This window comes from Triturus cristatus, chromosome 3_1 (genome assembly GCF_964204655.1).
Source record: "Triturus cristatus chromosome 3_1, aTriCri1.1, whole genome shotgun sequence".
In the NCBI taxonomy this organism is placed as follows: domain Eukaryota; kingdom Metazoa; phylum Chordata; class Amphibia; order Caudata; family Salamandridae; genus Triturus; species Triturus cristatus.
The window spans coordinates 605,635,695-605,653,416 of record NC_140583.1 but is presented as its reverse complement, the minus strand read 5'-3'; the positions used below and the strand labels follow the sequence as shown (position 1 = coordinate 605,653,416).

The window sequence follows — 17,722 nt, the reverse complement described above, 5'->3', positions numbered from 1 at the left end:
TGACCAGGTTCCAGTTGGATCTCTTTTATTTACTTCTCGCTCATCCCAGGGAACTAAATACAGGGCAATCTCTTTCGTCCTGCGGCTGCGATGGCTCATCTCCACAAGATGTTTATTTTACATTGTTTTGCCCATTTTATGATACACCCAGAAAATCCTTTTTAATCCCCATCTTAAAACAGGCAAATTTTAGACACGTTCGGCCTGCTTTTATATTCCTTCAGATGTTGACGGGAAATACCGTCTTTTATGTGTTACGTTTTTTAAAATCTGCCATCAGGCTCAGCACGAGTTGTGATTAACACGCTTGTTTTTTGTCCCTATCTCCAGTTTCATGTACCTTATTGGCTAACAGCTCGCTGATTCATCTAATGGTTTTTAAAGCAACCCTTTTACCCTTTTAGCGCGTGCCCTTGTCTGCCTTAGGTGTCTAAGGTGTTCGGGTAACGTATACACAAAATTAATTATCAAGCTGTTTATACCTGGTCTGCTTTGTGATTATATATATTGTACTATATTACATTTTATCCGAATAAAGATATTTGAATTGATATGAAGAACATGCGTTTAGATAAAATTATTAAACTTGTTGCTGTTTTAGTACGAAAGGATGTCCCTTTGACCTCTGCGGCTGAGACCTATGACCTGCAGACAGCTAGACCTGCTTCAGAAACACAGAGACTGTTAAAAAAAAAAAAAAAAATACCCCACTCGTTTTGCGGACATTGTACAAATGATTTTCAATGCATCTAGTACAACTGGTATCGTGCAACTTTTTAAGAACATCAGATATGGTCTGGTGGCTGTATTTAGAGCTCTGACTCCCTTATTTGTCCACTGTTTGTTCTCAAATCATTTTGGAGGATTCTCTACTATAATTCAATTTCTCCGCTGTGGTGTCATTTTCCTCCTGATCAAACAAGGATATCAAACTCATACACAACATGGAGTCGAGCTGAGCTGAAGTGGCAGGAAACCCTAGGACAGTACGTGGGGTATAAAAGGCTTTCTGAACTAAGTGAGAGCGCATCTTGTCCTTTCGCAGAATAGATGCTCTACATGTGAGACTAGTCTTTGAACTGCGCAACTCAAATTACCATAAAACTACATGTGGAGTAGACCCCAATGGCTTTCCTGGAATTGCTCCTGTACCACATCAGAAGAACTGTTGAGTAATGCTCCTGTGCCTGCTGCAAAATGCTTGCTATGAAGGACCGGCTTTGTCCTTTGAATAACTTCCTGGGGTTTGGCTTGCCCCGTTGATGTCACCTCTACCCCGAATCCAAGCACTCTCACCATCCTCGAGTGCTCTGGAACCAAGAAATTTAATGCAGTGTTCTGGTCCATCCACATCACAAGCATCCGGTTCATTGCTGGCTTTGTGCCTATGGTGCCATTGACCATTTCTATGCTGCCTGTGATCCTGCTGCTGTGGTAAAATCTTCAATCGACAACTAGAGTTGGTTGTCCTGCTGCTGTGGTAAAATCTTCAATCGACAACTAGAGTTGGTTGTCCTACAATCCAACAGAAGAAATTTAACAGAATCCAACACTGAAAGCAAGAGACTGTGTCCTGAATCCCTCTGACAGAGAGGGTCTGCTTAGTTGTCAAAATACAGCTCTTCCTAATTGAGGTGTGTTATGATAATATTTTTTAATTTAATATAAGGTTTTTATACTACTGCTTGAAACATGCACGGCGTAAAGAAAAATGAATTTGCGCAGAGCTTAATGCATCACTTTATGCTGCTTCACATATATTAATGTAAGCTTATTTTATTAGTTGAATTATTTTAGATGTGAAGTTTTACATTTCCTTCCTTTTAGAGCATTGAGGTTATTTATTTTTATTTAGTCAAAATCCTTACAATATCATCTATATGTATTCAGATACGTCATACTCGGGCGTACAAGGTGGGGATGTCGTAAAACTCTCAAAGCCAGACTCCATTTTGAGCGAGTTAAGTTAGCCTGTCAGCATATCGGTCTAGTAATGTGCCTTCGGTGTATAAGGAATTGCCGTCCATGTTACGGGGGGGGAGTGGGCAGGGGTGAATTCCTTTTGGGGGGGGGGGGGGAGGGGCATGCAGGGGAGGGTGTTGGGACTCCATACAGTTATTACAGTGCTCTTGCTCTGATTATATATGCAATGCTAATTGTCGTTTTATCTTTGCAAATGGCTTGTATTGGCTAAAACTCAATGTGGATGGTTGCCCTTGATTGGGCGGTTGCAAGTTGCATAATGAATTAAAAAAAAAAAAAGTTAGCCTGTCAGGCTTTGGTTCACATTCAGCAGGTCATTATTTTTTGCCGAACTTGTTAAAGTGTCAATTCTACTAAACAATGACTGTACTAACACACAAGGCAACACTAGTCTGCTGCAAGCCAAGCAATATCTATGTCTCAAGGTCTGACAGGAAAATTCTTAAATAAACATGTAGTCAGAGTTGGGGTATTTGCCTCATGCTGGTTCAGACCGGTTATGTCTCAGATTAGTGGAAAACCCTGGTTTGCAGACTAAAAGTTAGTGGTTAATCCTATATAAACTACATGAATTGATCACTGAATTTGAGAGACCTTTGCACCAGATAATCACAAGATGCCCAGCCAGACTGCCATAACATCCTCTCATACGGCAAGCGTCAATATAGAAACGAGAGGAGCGGAGTCCAGCTGATTGTGTATTTTCCTTCCGAGGGACCACTCTTTCTTTATGTCTGCTAACCACAGCTGATCAGCTGTGAACAGGTATGCAGTGCACCGGGCCCCAAGAAACTCTAGAGGCAACTTAGCTACTCCATGCTCTCAAAGTGAAGCACACAGAAGTAGTCTTGACGGTGTTATGCTGTCAGGAAGATTTTAATTATGTAAGAACTGTTCATTTTATTCTCACAGCTAGCAACACAAAGGAGTGCTTTTTTAATTATATTCTGTGTGATTATTACTCATCAACTAAGCAACAGGATGATACTGTTGAAATTGAAAACACTTTTAAACATGTGTAGTGGCATCTCTTAGTGCAGTACTTGAGTGTGCTATTCTAAAGACTGAAATTGGGCTTGAATTACAACTGTGTCCCTGTGTCACTATGGTACTGCTAGTATCCCAGAACGCAGAGACACCTAACCAGCAGAGTGTGTGGAGCTACAATAACCTGGAATTCCCTGTTCAAACGATGGTGAACTGAACTCAGACCAGGGCCCGTGGGTTGGAACGCCAAACCTTGTAGACCTGGGTCGGAGCCCCAAGATACCCAACACCACATGACATGACCAAAGCATCCTTGATCAAGGTAACAGCCTGGCAAAGTTAAAAAGTGATCAAACTCCATTTTCCTTTTCATTATGGATTTCTGCACAAAAATAAAAGATCAGGTTTTGATAACAAATTTAACACTTATGTGAAGTCTAGCGCTGCCAATTGCACTGCAAATCAATAGTGTGGAAAAACTGAAATCTGGATCCAAATTATTTGTCCAGGCTCTGAAAGTCTTTTCAAGAAAGGCTTGTACCAGTGTATACTCAAACCCCTCTTGTAAATAGAGAGGAACTATGGTGCCAGATGCAAACCAATTGCTTTAAATTCAATGGAAGCAAGCAGATTGCAGCAGTAGGTCATTAGAGTAAATAGAGTTTGATTGAGACCAAATCAGAAACTCAAAGGAGACCATAGATTTTAGGCAGTCGTGTACATCCTGATCTTCAAAGTAACTGCAGATAACCAATATCTTCAAAAATGCATTTATTGTTAAGTTTCAACATAGAATTGTACTACAGAGAAGTGTGGAATCCATCCAAAATGATGCCTCAGTGCAGCAGCATTTGGATGTTTTTGTACATTTGACAGATGGTGATATGCTGGAATGAAAAGGTAAACTATTCATGCTGGTTAGAGAAATGAAATTATAAGGCATTAAAAAAGTCTCTCCAACACAGCATCAATTTGGTAACTCTGTCATCTATGAAACAGAAGTATGAATTTGGAATTAAAAAAGTTTTGTAATAATGCAGAAAAAGGAAACTGGACCTCAACTTCCCTCCATTCAAGATTCCCCGATGTAAACTCTCACACACTTTTAACAAATTTCATAAAGAGTGTTAGAGATAATTAAAGCTGGAGATTTTGCACAACATACTGGGGCTTTCGTATATATATTGTAGATTCTGTTGCAGAAAATTACCCACATAGGTAAACCCTTCCACAGCCCAATTTTATTTCTGTATTTAAAGTGAGATGGGCAACAGCAATGCGTAACATGGAAAACTTCAGACTTGCTCCAGCCTTTTTTGTTTGACTCTATTGCCTATCCAAAAAAAAATGTTTTCCAAATTACAGAGCATGAACTATTTGTAGTAAGCATGGAGAAGTGCCTGAAACACTTTTTCCCAAACTGAGATCCTTGAAACGTGATGAAGGGTGAATTGGGCATCCTTGACCAGTAACCCTTTGCAAGTAAAAGTTCTATACAACAATATCAATTGCACACACTCTTGCATCTGTATTAATTGTTTTACTGTACTTTATTTCTACAGCCAAATTCACCAAAGGTAAACTCAAAGTAGCTCAAAGGGATCTTATGCCTACTGGAACCAAACTATTTTTCTGTAACAAGAAAAATGACTGTTCCTGTAACAGGTGTCTTGATTTACTAATAACATGTTGCCCTTTCATAAAACCAACTTGATCAGGTTGAATGCTGAACCATGTCTGTGAATTGTTTGGTCATAATCAAGGCCACATGTTTATAACATGCAGGAAAATGAGATTGAAAATTTCACATTTTGATATTGATGCAGTGTTTATAATCACAGTAATCAGTGGTTCTTGCTTAAAAGTCCATAATCTAGGGCCAAGGATGCATGCGCTGAATTCAGAAAAGAGAACAGGGTAGGGCCAGCAGAAAATGTGTGCTAGAATTCATTCATAAAGTTGTTTAGCCCAGAGGCTTTATTACATTTCACTTGTTCAATTGCCTTCCAGATTTCTGTTATTTTCATATCAACAGGGAAGCTCCCTCAAGTACTGGCAGATTGACAACAAAATATTTTCTAACTCATCTATTACAGGATGCACATTTCATTCATATAAGAGAACTTAAACCATAGACAATGTTAATATTCTTACTAACAAAATTTTCACCATCTCAACAGATATAATTCCTACTGGATTGTAATTTCTTCATTCCAGAGGCCAGGTGTCTACCAGCCTTTTCCCCAATCCCAGTAATAATACTTTGTAAATAAAGAGACATTATTTTCAGCATTTAAGCATAGTACTAAATTTGCATCATTATCACTTTTTCCTTCAAAAGACAAATAAATTCGCAGAGAAACAAGAAATTGTGTCTCCATTGACGTCAGCTTTTTCTCCAGTTCAATCATTTTCTTCTTGGGCTTAAAACTGAAATAAGAGTTATCATTCTTGCAGTAATTTGTAGCCACCAGGATTTTACAATGTATTTATCAGGTAGTAATGCAACCTCAAGGAGTAACCATGAGAATTTACCTCGGATTTACCCAAAAGCAATTTCAGCCTGATGCTAGAATTATCAGAAATTACAATAATCTGAATTTTACTCTCCTGCAAAAAATATATACTCTGGAAAAATAATTATATACAGGAGCAAAAAAGATTAATTTGTTTACATATGGATAACACGACCTCCGCACATCAAGGAGATAGTATAGTGCATGTATCTTACACGTGCTAGAAGGTCTGTCAATTGTTAAACCAAAGCCTACAACAAAATCTCCTCCAGGTATAGTTTTTGCACCTGTTAGAGAAACCATAGGATTTAGAAAGGTTACTGAGGAATGCCTATAGGTTGCAGATGTATATTATCCACAGCAGTATTCTAATTATCTAGGACAGGTTCTACCAACATGTCTGTCTACCTCTGGGTCAGCAACCACTTTCTTTATTCCATGCGGAACAGGTTTTTTAAACATAATAGATATTCCCGGACAATAGTGCCATGATGGTGCAAGACTGCAGTACATTATATTCAAATTTTAAAATAATCAACTTAACTCTGTAATGCGTACATGTCTTGCAAGAATAAAATAGCCTAACCTGCATTTTATGCAAGAATATGATATTAGCTTTCCATCAATTCTGATTATTTAAAACTTTTTTTCGCTTCTTGGGACTATCAAGGCCCTTCACATTTCAGGCCATTAGATTGGAGTGGTTCAATGATTAGTTAAACCAAACACAAGAAACCTTTTGCGAAAATTGTTTTTTTAGGGAAGACAAGGCAACTAGTACTATTCATACATATGTAAACAGAATAGCCCAGCAAGAAAACAACAAAACATAGCAAGAACTAAGAAAATTGTCAGTTCACTGCCATATCACCGTAATAAAGTATGTAATCAAGCATATTTCTACAGTTTTTATTTAAATAGACAAGGAAAAGAAATACAGAGAAGAGAGAGGAACACATAGGGCATGGTGAGAACCATATCAAGTACCAATCCATCTACAGTCTATCTATAAGCATCTCCTAATCCCAAAACTAATAAGGAAAATAAAATCAGCAGTAGTATTTCAGAAGCAACATGTTCATGATGTACCTGACTCCCATAAAAGATTTATATACCCATCACTCTTTCGTACAGCCAACTGTGCCAGAAATTAAACAAGCAGGAAAGAAACAATCCATACTATGTGCTGAATACTCTAAACACTCCATTTAAAAATTCATGCTAATAATCAGAAGTATAAAACCAGACATATATAAACAATAATTAGAACACAAACTGTCCCCAGCTGTGAGTGTGCTTTACTTCTCATCTTTTAATGACCCAGGATAAAGTTAGTTCAGGCCTGGACAGTCTCAAGTCTGATTCGGCAGATGACCCTTGTCCTGTACCCACCTTACAAGCTCTGCCAGTCGTAACATCCTGTATGTTACTCATTTACCCTTCCCGTGCCTCATGAGCAGTCTAAAAGAATAGAGTGGCTGAACTCTACTGATCCTCTCTGAAGGAGAGAATCTAGTCCAGGTGATTTCCCCCACACGAGCAGCAGTGCCTGCGGTCATCCCGGCTGGCCCGCCACCACCGATCACAGTTAGCGACACAAACTCTGATAAATTCGGTAAGATGATGGACTCTATGTTGAGCATCTCAGATGACTTTAAATCGCGATTTGGGAATACAGTACATACACCAATGCCTGTGACCAAGGGTCCAAGAGGGGAGAGTACACCATCCATTGTGCAAGTGTGGGGAGAAGTGGCTGGCAACGCAGGTGCTCAGGAATTACCGAGCTCAGCAGCCGCCGTAGTGACAGCAGGGTCACAACAAGGATACACTGCGCAAACGGCTATAGAGCGCGACAATAGGGAGACCCCAGCCGGGAGCGGCAATACAACCACGAGCGCGCTACCACCGGCTACACCCATCTTACAGCTACCAGCAGTCCCTCCCTCCCCCAGCCCCAGTCTGACAGACAAAGCTGCCCCGCCATCGGGTAAACCCTTAGATGCTCCCAAGCCTGCGGTACCGGCAGAGGCAGACAAGGTAGGCACAGTGACAGCTGTGCCGCTCGTCACAGTAGCACCGCTAAAATCGGGTCGCTGCTTTCTGGCTTGGGAAGTACCATTGGTGGCTAAGGAAGGTATCTGGAGATGGGAATTTGTGGACATCTTTACCCTGCTGATGCACAGAGTAGAGGGTCAAGACACTAGGAAAATGGAGGGGGGTGAGGGGAAGGACGAAGATAAAAAGGTGAAATTTCAGACTTGGCCAGAAAAGACAATTAAGAACTGGGAAGATGCCTTCGCTATATTGGCAGCAGTGGTGTCTGAGAAATTTCCAGAACAGGCTCCCGCAATGTGGCAGTATTCTCGCGTAATCCATGACGAGGCGGAAAAAACAGGGGGCGTCGGGTGGTTTAACTACGATCGCGAACTCCGCAAGAGAATGGCGAGGTGTCCAGTCCTGAGCCGGGACCAAAAAGAAATCCAGCTCTGGGTGGAGCACATGGGGAAGTTTACGGCAGACATCAAGGGGGCCACAAAAAAATCAGAAGGGGCAGGTAAATTACAAGGGACAGAAGCAAGTGGCGAAGCGTCCTTTCAAACAGTCCTTTCGTGGAGGCCGGGGTGGCGGCCATTAGGGAAGGGGGGGCAAACGATTTAACCCAAACTCTTGCAGATTGTACAATGCAGGATCCTGCTCATGGGGAAAGGCTTGCAAGTTTGGGCACATTTGCCTCAAGTGGGGCGCCGGTCATCCGGCAGCGTCTTGCAGCAACAAGCCAGCTGCCAGTAAACCAGACAAGTAACAAGACAGACAGAGCGGTCCCCTCCCTTCCCACCCTACTCCCTCCAGACCCTCTCGGCACCAGTGGCCCAGGTCCCCCCCCCCTAATCGTCAGCCCCTACTCAAGTTAAGGTTTCCTCAGTAAAGGGCCCCTCACCAATTTGCATTGACACCCTCATCCCCTTGCTCAGGGCGTACCCCAACACAAAGGACAGCAAGATTTTGGCGGAGGGTTTCTTAGATGGTTTCAAGATTCCATACCAGGGGCCACTAGTTGGCAGGGACGCAGACAACCTGAAGTCAGCCAGGGAGCTTGCGCACGTGGTGCATGAAAAAATCATGAAGGAGAAGGCTTTGGGGAGGGTGGCAGGGCCATTTGTCTTCCCTCCCCCCTGGAACATTTTCTGGTGTGTTCCCTGGGGGTGGTCCCCAAAACACAACCCAGGTCTTTCCGCCTCATACATCACTTGTCTTACGCAGAAGGCAATTCAGTTAATCACTGGCTGGAGGATGGAACATGCTCCGTTTCGTACTGTTCATTTGACATGGCTGTGGACATGGTCAGGAGAGCAGGGAGGGGCGCATTGCTGGCCAAGGCTGACATAGAGTCAGCCTTCCGCCTGCTCCCAGTACACCCAGAGAGTCACCATCTGCTGGGCTTTAAGTGGCAGAGCAAATTTTAATTTGACAAGTGCATGCCGATGGGTTGCGCGGTCTCCTGCGCTTAATTTGAGGCGTTTAGCAGTTTCTTACTGTGGGCACTCATCTGGTCAAACAACACAGGTGGAGTCACACATTATCTGGACAATTTTCTCTTCATAGGGAAAGCAGGGACCCAGCACTGCAGTATAGCACTGCATCACTTTCAGGAACTGGCAGGGCGCTTGGGGGTTCCTTTGGGGCCGGAGAAAACCGAGGGTCCGGTGCAGGTCCTCACTTTCCTGGGCATCGAGATGGACACGGTCAAGGGCATGTCCAGGCTCCCTGCTGAGAAAGTGCAGGCATTGCAGCTGGATATCCAGGCACTCCTGGGCAAGGACAAAACCCCCCTGGGTGTCATTCAGAGCCTCTTGGGGAAGCTGAATTTTGCAGCCAGGGTAGCCCCTGCGGGCAGAGTCTTCGCAAGGAGACTAGCAAGGGCCACAGCCAATGTGCGAAAAAAAGCATCACATGGTTAGATTAACAAAGGGTTTAAAGGAGGACCTCCTCATGTGGCATGAGTTTCTGCAGAGTTTTAATGGTACAGTCATCTGGAGATCCCCCTGGGCTGGTAGCCCAGATATTTGTCTCTTCACGGATGCGTCAGGAAGAGAGGGCTTTGGCGCTATAATGGACTGCGAATGGTGCGCGCAAAAATGGCCCAATGCTTGGCGTAAAAAGAACATAACAGCAAAAATAATGGTGCTAGAACTGTTCCCCATCGTCATCGCACTCCATCTGTGGCCAGATGCGCTGTCAGCCAGGAGGGTGGTATTCTGGTCTGACAACATGGCGGTGGTACAAGCCATCAATGGGCAGACAGCCAAATGCCCTCTGGTTCTGTGTCTGTTAAGGGAGCTGATCAGGGTCTGCATGCGCTGCAATGTAGAGTTTGGGGCAAGACACATTGAGGGGGTCAGGAATGTAGCGGCTGACGCTCTCTCTCGATTTCAGTGGCTCAGTTTCCGGGAGGCCTGGCCATGAGCGAGAGCGACGATGACCCCTTTCCCTGCGCAGCTATCGCGACTTCTGCAATGGAACAGCAACTAAGAGCAATGGGAGAAAGTTCTCTCACACCAGGGACCAGGAAAAGATACAGAAATCAGCTCTCCACTTTCCAGAACACTTCACTGACACTGGGCCAAGCAGCGCATCCCCTAAAACAACGGGTGCAGGGCTTCGTACTCGAGGCAAAAAGGCATGAGAAGAGTCACTCGTGGGTGCGGGGTCATTTGTCGGCAGTAACCCATGACGCCAAGTTGAGAGGAGAGCAAGATCCCACTAAGTTTTTCTTGATCACGGCAGCGTTAAAAGGGTGGGCCAGGGAAGAAGTCAGAGTCCCCAATACCAGGGCCCCCATTGAGTTCCACACACTCCAAGCCATGCTGGATGTAGTAGAACAGGTTACCGTTTCGCAGTTTGAGGCTCGACTCTCTGCAGCAGCGTTCTGCCTCACGATCTTTGGGGCATTCCGAATTAGCGAACTGGTGGCTAGGGCTAAAACCGACCAGTCAGGAGACGCATTATGCAGCGACGATGCAAGTGTGTTAGATAGGCTGGTGATCCACCTCAGGAGGTCTAAAACTGACCAAGCTGGGAAGGGGACGGACATAGTACTAATGCCACTGGGGGACCACAGGTACTGCCCTGTTTCTAGAGTCAAAGATTACGTGGCGGTCCGCCCCAATGTCCCTGGTTATTTTCTGATACATGTGGATCGCGTGCCTCTATCTAATTTTCAAATAGACAAGGTCATGGGTGCTTGCCTCAGGCGTGCAGGGCTTGCCCGCCCTGGCCAGAAGTATTCGAGTCACTCATTTCGGATTGGGGCGGCTACTGCAGCGTTTAAGGCAGGCATGGGGCAGGAAAGCATAAAGAAAGTGGGACGCTGGGAATCCCGTTGCTTTAAACGCTACATTCGTCCTTGAGTGGGACGGTTAATGGAAGTGGGTCATGCGCTTCCCCCCACCCCCCACGACAAGGGGCAGTTGTAAATATTATGTGTGCAGTGAATTACAGTGACATATTTGGCGTTGTGTATATATGTGCGCAGTGAAGCTGAACAGCATAACATGTAGTGCTTGTACAAACACGGAAAAGTATTAAAATAAGTGTGTGGAAATTGCATCTGTTTATTTTGCCAGGATTCCAAGTGTGGGTGATTGGCCGCTCGTACGTCGCCAGACTGGCCCAGTGGGCCGTACGCAGGAAGTGGATGCAGGGCTTCCCAAACACTAAGTTGGTCTGGTGGGGTTTCCACGGCATGAGATGGTCCAGCCTACTGAACAGGCTAGAACAGGGCATGGCTGGGCGGGAAGGCTTTCCCAACATCTTGATAATACACCTGGGAGGCAACTATCTCCCTTCTATGGGCAGGGGTGCTCTCCTACAGGCGATGAAGACTGACTTGGGGGAGATTAGCAAGCACATGGGCCAATGCGAGCTTTTTTGGTCTGAAATAGTGCCACGCTTGTCTTGGCACGGGGACAAGTCTAATGAAGCAGTGGAACATTCCCGCAAAAGGGTTAACAGTGCAACGCGCAAGTTCACAGACCAAAGAGGTTTTGGGTTTATCAGACATGAGCTGATCCAGATGACGGTGAGAGGCTATTTTGATGCTGATAAGGTACACTTGTCACAGGTTGGAATGGACCTGTTCCTCTTGGACATGCAAGAGACACTGGAAGGAGCCGGGTGCAAGTGAAGAAAGTGCTGTTTGGTTGGTGGGGGGCTCGGTAGGCGACGGGGGCCGCCTCCAGAGCTGTGGCGGAGTTACAGGGTGATCTGGAAGCAGTCTGGGTACAGAAGGATACCTCTGCAAGAGCACAATAGGGGTGTCAGAGCCAAATCACAGGAACAATGACGTCGGCGCCCCGTTAGTCCGTTAGGGCGGTTGTGGGCCTGAACAACCGGGGGCTTACCTTGCTACGCTCCGCCCTGAAAGGGGCGTGAGTAATAAGGGACCAATGTGTCATGTGATCCAGTAAGGGGGATCACCCCTATAAGGGTAGCGCTGATTGGGTTTTTCCACAGTGCTTGGCTCATCAGGCGGGCAGGGCAGCATAGGTTAGTACGGCTGCCTGCCCTTGGATCGCCCGTTAGATAACCCACCGTATATTGCATACTTTTGTATGGAATAAACCTGTAGCAATATTTGCTCCAAACAAAAAAGTTGTGTTGTGTATTTATTCATGCATGCTTATTCTTCTGTGGTGTGGGTGGGGGCCTTCTGCCTATAATGGAACTATGGCCAGACACATTTCCTCAGGGCTGAAATGTAAAGTGAAAGTGCGCCTGCCGTCCAGCCATGCTGTGTGATAAAGCGTGGTGGTGCGCACTGTATCAGGAAAGCACGTTGTGGGTGGAATGGGTGAAAATTATTAAAGAAAATGGTGCTGATAGAACAGACCGAGAAACAACATCAGTAAAAGGTCCAGTCCTCATGGGAGGTTACAAATGAAGAGAAGGCGGTACTAAGGTGGGACTAACAAGCCTGTCACCGAATCAGAAGCCAGAGTTACAAAGAACAATGACACAAGCCAATGAAAAATATGGGTGGAGCTTCAAAGCCATACTCCAATACTGCATGCCTCGCAGAAGTGCATGAGCTGCACAAGCTCTACCTAAACACACACACACTCTCACCCTCTCTGTTTTGAAAGTCCTCAAAAATCTTCTTACATTTTACAAAATATTGTGTTTTCTTTATTTAGGCCTCTCTTATGCAACCTGCTTGTCACTGTTTTTAAACATTATATGCCAGCCTTGATTGTCGGAAAATCTGAAGCTCAACCCCCTTCCCCATCTTACTGACCAAGCTACGCCCCTGTATCTTCCTCGTAAGCCTACAGTATGTCCTAGGTAGGCTCGACCTAAAAAGGAGAGACCAGATTGATGGCCTACAGCACGTTAAGAAGCATAATGTAAGTAACTCTGTTGATGTAAAGTGGTTATCCAGCGTGGGTATGTGAGGAAATGATCTTAAGGACTTACAAGAGTAACACTCCGCAGTCTGCAAGTTAAGAGGGAGGTAGGAGCTCAGTTAAACTAGTGACCTGTCATGTTAGATATAATGTTTTCAATCATTTAACGTACTCTGACCTACTTGTCTTCAACGTGCTCACAGCTCAACATGTTGCACACACACTTGCTCAGCCCATATGTTTTGGTAAAAAGACCCTCAGTCTGCACCGTTCAACCTTAAAGTATTTTGGGTTTGTTACAGCCATTCCTTCATAATAATGACAAACTGCGGTATAGTTTCGAAAAAGAGCAGCTTTAAATTGATATTGCCCTGTTTGGTAATAAAAAAAATATTCACATGTAGGTAAAAAACAGAGACACACATAAAAAATGGAAAAATGTCACACTTTGAAGCGAACTGTCAATTTGGAAACTAGTATGCACCACATTTCTCAATAATTGGGCCCCTCTCCAGGCACTAACCCGCTGTCAGGGCGCGACGCGCTCCTGTTTGCTGCTCTCCCCTTTCTCCAGCAGGCTAAACTTCCTCAAAGATACCAGAGTCTGGGGATCGCGGGGGTCAGTCTGCCCGAACAACCCCTTCCTCGCCGAAGTCGGCGCCGACCTCAACATGCAAGGACTTTAACGCAACCAGCCAGCACTGCCGGCTCGCGTGCGGCTGGCCCATGCCTTCCGGAGCAGCGCGCAGCTTTCTTCCGGCGTAGAAGTGGGGGGCTATAGTTTCAGGCGTAACAACATTTCTTTGTGATGGGTGCATCGTCTTTTTGGGCGGGTAATTGTTTTTAGGCAATAGCGGGGTTTACTCAGAAGAACTATTTCAGCCAAGATCCTATACAGCCTATTAGAATGCGCTTTCTAATAATTTGCCCTCGGCTTCTCATATTAACGTTGTTTATGGACGGAGGGGGTAAGGCTCGTGTTCCGGAACATTCAATCCGAAACAATAAGTCTGGCATGTGGATATGGTGCCTGCTTGGCAAGCTAGCAAACTAGCAGTGACAAGAAATTCAGGAGAAAGGGTCACAGAATAGGAACAAAGTCCATTTTAGGGACACATCGGAAATGCCATGTAATTATAAATAGGGCTCCTGATATTTGGTTTTTGACATTTCTATATTTATCCTTATTTATATTTTGCTAATGTTATTTCTATATTTCTATATTTGTTTTAGGCTTTGTGAAAAATTGAAACTAGAATATTTCCACATTTATTTAACCACTAAATGAACACTCCTTTACATTACTTTAATTCCTGACAAGTTTCAATGATATGAACACCGACAGATGATAAATCAATACGCTTATATGAAAACATGCTCCTTTTTGTATCAAACTTGTGCATATCTAATGTCCTTTAAGCCTCATTAGTACAATTAATTGTTGTAACCCCTTTGCCAGTCAATCCTCCTTTTTGCCTCGACTATTAGCCTGGCAATCATGTTTTTAAAAATAATTTTTTTTTAAGACCTAATTTCCATTTTTATCCACAGTCAAAAATAAATACAGACATGAAAATAAATGTTTTTTTGTCTGTATTTATCTGTAAGAATCAGTAAAAAAAAGAAACAAGGGAGCCTTAATTTTAAAATAGACGTCAACCAAGTACACGTCTAAATTACTTTATGTTCCTAGGTTTCTGTGTTACAAAGCAGTAGTAAACATTAATTTGTAGCTCGACTTATTCAACGAATAAAAAAATTGCAAACATATATACACTTACTAACATTTGACAGCCAAAATCAGGAACATTTCACAATTGTACACCTGGCCATTAATGCCCCTGTTGTTGGACTTCGTGTTCAGAGTTGATTTTTTTACGTTCGAAATTTAACCAGGCAACTTTAAAATATCAGTTTGCCATTTCTGCGCATACAATTGGTTGTTGCCTGCAACAACTCGTGAAGCAGTAGCCATTAAACTGTATTTTTGTAAAGGTAATGGAGTTGCAGATGATGGTTGGGGTTAACAGCTTCGAAAAGTTTCTTAGAAGTTATCACTTCCTGTAAACAGCATGGCACTGTGAAAAAAATCTAACACTTTTTCCAGATACGATATACAATGTTCCAGAAATTTGAAGAAATCACTGTCCACTGTTTTGCTTAAATCAGAGCCATTCTGTCACTTGCTCTTTCAAATTGTTCCTCGATATTTTGAAGATAGCGAGAATCTCGAGAGTACTCAGCTCCTTCATGTCGAGCTGCAGTTTTACGGTATTAAAAACACAAACAGTAAGCTGTGGCCAAAAAAAAGGCACCCTGCCCCTTGTGACATAGAATAAAGTAGATGATGACCAAAGAACAGTCCTAAAGATCAGGGCTCTGGAGGCTCAAGACAACAGTTCTTAGCTCGGCCTTGGCTTTCCACTGTGCTGTAGGTGTCCTGACTGCCTATTTTTTTTATTTACTTTTTATCTGAGATACAATCTTTTCAACTAAAGAATGTATCATTTAGATTTTTACTTTCAATACATTAGATAATGACTGCACTGAGTGGCCTCTATTACAATTAGTGAACCACATTGCTTCTATACTGACATTGTATTAATAAGTCAAGAGGCAAGTCAATTGTCTTCTGTCTCCTATATAAGCCTTTGTTATTATCGATGGAACAAGGGAATGGGTTCCTAGACTATACAAGATGCTTATAAGCAGTAATGCTATTTCAACTCAATATGATAACTGCAGGTGAGAAGAATGTGGTTTTATTGCAGTGCACAAACTAATTTCCCTGAACTCCAGAGGCATGCTAATAGACTTCAGGTCCCTATACCGCCTCTATTACACTCCAGTCATGTTAAATAAAATGAAACCAGAGGAAAACACTAGATGCTAATGATGCATTCGCCATGTGTTGATTTCATGCACCTAGACTGACAGCGTACAGCTGTCTGATTTCTGGGGTTATGTGTTTAAGGCAATTTAGATTTTTCATAGCCTGCTGGGCAGAAAATCAGGATTTTATTAAAGACACAGAGGCTAATATTATGCAAATCTCCTTTATTGCCACAGCTCAGCAGCAACAATTGAAGAACATTGAACTTCAATGAACATTCTAAAGAAGTATAAAGTCCCTTGATGACCAGCCATCTTCCTTCTTTGTTAAACTGCGAAGAAAGATCAACGTGTAGAGGAAACAGGAATAAAACTGAAGATAATTTTCCACAATGTGGTCCGAAGGAAAGAGAAATTCTTATTCTGAAAGAAAAAGAATGACATATCATAACATCTTTATTGTAATATCACATACACAATAGGGAGGGTTTAAGTTCAATAGAGGAGGGATAATATTAGCCTCCGTGTCTTTAATAAAATCCAGATTTTCTGCCCAGCAGGCTGTGAAAAATCTAAATTTTATGGCACGACACGGAGGCCATATTATGCAAGTTTAAAGTGCATTAAGAACATTATCAATCACATTAAGGATTGGTCTGAAATAACAAGCCTTAAACATACTATCATTCGACCAGTCTGCTGCCCTAAGGATATCTTGCAGTCCACCTCCCAGAAAAGGCACCTCTGAGGGAGTGAGCACCAAAAATAGATATGTCTACACCGCTTTCATGCATGACATCCTTTACCCATCTTGCTAAGGTTGGAGAAGAGACTTCTTTATGAGGAGATCTATAGGAAATTAGTAATTGACATTCATTCATTCTTAAATTTTTAGTTCTTTTCTCATACTCTTTCAAACACTTAACCACGCAAAGTCTTTCATTCTGAGGAAAAAAAGGGTAAATGATAGAGGAAGACATCGTCTTGGTTCTGTTTTTTGAGGTAAAAGCAAACCCCTTCGGGTTGGAAAGCCCAGCTAGAAACATCGAAAGCCTTAACGTCTGAAGTTCTTCTAAAGGAAACTAGACATAACAAAACGGTAAGTTTAAATGAAATGCGTTTAAGAGAAAGAGAAGCATTTTCTCCCCAAGATGATAGAGTTCGAAGAACAAGGGTAACATCCCATAGGGCGGTATATTTAGCAGAAGGAGGGTTTAGAACTCTCATGCTTCTCATTATCTTTTTAGTTAATAGAGTCTGACCAACGGAGACTCCGTTAATTAAGGAATGACCAGCTGAAATAGCAGATCTATAAACATTAACGGTTCTATAAGATAAACCTGATGTAAACAGTTCTGAAAGATAGTCAACAACGTTGACTAAATCAGTTTATATGGGATCATAACATCGTTGAAGGCACCAGCGAACCCATTTGTTCCATGCCAATCGATAAGCCTATCTTGTACCAGATGCCCATGACTCAGAAATGAGTCTGAAAGCATTTGAGGAAATCCCAGGGATTCGCCATCGTCTCCTCAAATCTTCCATGCCGTCAGAACCAGAAGACCCTGCTCTACAAGAGGAGGGATGTCTCCCTCTGGAATGAATGAAGGAATCAGAATAGGAAAGTCTATGCACATTTCTAGAATGAGTGGGAACCAGGCTTGAGATCTCCAAAGAGGGGTTATTACGACCATGCTCTGTTGATAACGTCAAGCATGTAGGAGCAGGCGAGGAAGCATTGCAAAAGGCGGGAAAGCATAGGGTGCTAAACCCTCCAATCTTTAAGGAAAGCATCTACCTTCTGAGCTTGAGGGTCCGGTCTCCAACTGAAGAAAGTTTTCAGTTGAGTGTTCAAACGATCTGCAAATAGATCTGTCTTGAAGGAACCCTATTTGGATTGGATGGCTAAGAATACCTGTCTGTCCAGTCTCCAATTGCTGGAGTCCTTGAAATTTCTCGAGTACCAATCTGCCACCCCATTCTTCAACCCAGGAA

The 17,722-nt window shown here is 43.2% G+C and overlaps 1 protein-coding gene across 2 annotated transcripts in view; it reads right to left on the bottom strand.

Annotated features, from left to right (window-relative positions):
- The window catches only part of LRRC28 (leucine rich repeat containing 28), a 431,942-nt gene extending 418,310 nt beyond the window's left edge, over positions 1–13,632 (bottom strand). Inside the window, exon 1 of one of the 2 annotated variants that reach the window (XM_085644518.1) lies at positions 13,416–13,632. The gene's annotated coding sequence lies outside the window, so the exon portion shown is untranslated. The remainder of the gene's footprint in view (positions 1–13,415) is intronic. The other variant, XM_085644516.1, reaches the window with a different exon arrangement.
- Positions 13,633–17,722: the final 4,090 nt, after the last annotated feature.